Source organism: Penaeus monodon, chromosome 20, assembly GCF_015228065.2.
Source record: "Penaeus monodon isolate SGIC_2016 chromosome 20, NSTDA_Pmon_1, whole genome shotgun sequence".
NCBI classification, from domain to species: Eukaryota; Metazoa; Arthropoda; class Malacostraca; order Decapoda; family Penaeidae; genus Penaeus; species Penaeus monodon.
The window spans coordinates 46476582-46477967 of NC_051405.1; the positions used below are offsets into that span (position 1 = coordinate 46476582).

At 47.8% G+C, this 1386-nt stretch overlaps 1 long non-coding RNA gene across 1 annotated transcript in view; it reads right to left on the reverse strand.

The window, feature by feature from the left end:
• Nucleotides 1-542: 542 nt before the first annotated feature.
• LOC119586090 overlaps nucleotides 543-1386 on the reverse strand; it is a 1027-nt gene continuing 183 nt past the window's right edge. Inside the window, exons 2-3 of the long non-coding RNA XR_005229922.1 lie at nucleotides 1106-1190; nucleotides 543-845 (exon numbers count right to left, since the gene is read on the reverse strand). This is a non-coding gene — a long non-coding RNA (uncharacterized LOC119586090). The remainder of the gene's footprint in view (nucleotides 846-1105; nucleotides 1191-1386) is intronic.

A 1386-nucleotide genomic window follows, 5' to 3' on the forward strand; every position in this document is an offset into this window, starting at 1 on the left:
GGGAGTAAGTTGAAAGGGAGGAGGAGGAATAAAAACCATATAGAGAGGGGAAATCGAAAGGAATTGAGAAAATATGTGGAGGGAGGAGCTGGGAGTGAAAGTAGAGAGAGGAAGCGAAAAGGAGGGAATAGGGAGGAGAAGGAGAAGAGAAAGAGGCAGGGTGGACGAGAGGAGGCAGAGGGGGAAGGAGAGAGAGAAGTAGGGAGGAAGAGAAGAGTCTGAGAGGAAGAGGAGAGAAGAGGGACTTGGCTTCGAAGAAAATGATGGAATGGGGATGGAGGAGAATGAAAGAAGAAAATAAGAATGAAGAGATAGAATAGAATGAAGAATAAGAAGAAAAAGAAGAGAAGGAGAATGGGTAAAAAGATGAAGAGGAATAAGCGAGAAAATGAAAGAACGAAGAGGAGTAAGCGAGAAAATGAAAGAACGAAGAGAGAATGGGAGAAGAAAAAAGAGAATAAGAGAGAACGGAAGAATGAAGAGGATGAGTGATTGAGGAAAAAAGAGAAAATTGAAAAACGAAGAGATTATAGAAGAGAGGGACTGAAAGAAGGAAGAAATGTAAGAGAGAGAACGGCTGGAGGAAGAAAAGGGAAAATGTAAGAGAGGAGAGGGAGAGAAAGGGAAAAGGAGCGAAAGAAAAAAAGAAGAGAGATAAAAGTCATTGTGAAATGAATGCAGTAACAAGGAAACGGCAAGAAAAAATACCGGAAAAGGCAAAGCCAAAGCTTGGCTGGCTTCCTTACCAAAAGCGGCCTGGCCATTGGGGTCGGCTCCCTCGGCCAGCAGCGCCTCCACCGCCTCTTCGCGGCCTCTCCGGGCGGCCAAGTGCAGCGGACACTCGTCTGCGGAACAGCAACGGCGTTAGCTCTTCAACTGCACAGCACTCCGAACGACCTATACATTACATGCACAGACTAAATCCGGGATTGCTCGTGGCCGTCAGGCGCCAGACTTCCTAAGCGATCCATGTTACGGGATATGCCTCCTCCAAGGACCTCATGGGCGATCCATTTACACCAGGACGTGCCTCCTCCGGAGAAAGACGCGTCCCAAGCACGAACGGGAAGGGACAGTTCTCTGAACTGTGCTGCTTTATTCTTACCGACAAATTCTTCGAGGGCATCAGCCGAGTGGACGGCGAGGGCGGCCTTTATCCCTTCTGCGTCGCCCGCGTCGACCAGAGCAAGCTGAAATGGAAAGGTGGTGCTCAGGACCTCCTTTGCCCAGACATGGGCTTCATGATCACGCATATTGCACGTGTACACTTGCACTTATTTTACACACATCTGCTTTCCGGTTCCACCCAGACTTTGGCTTATGGAAAAAAGTATAAAGCAGAAATTACGACCTACCATTCCTTTCTATCTTTGCACATTGTACTTG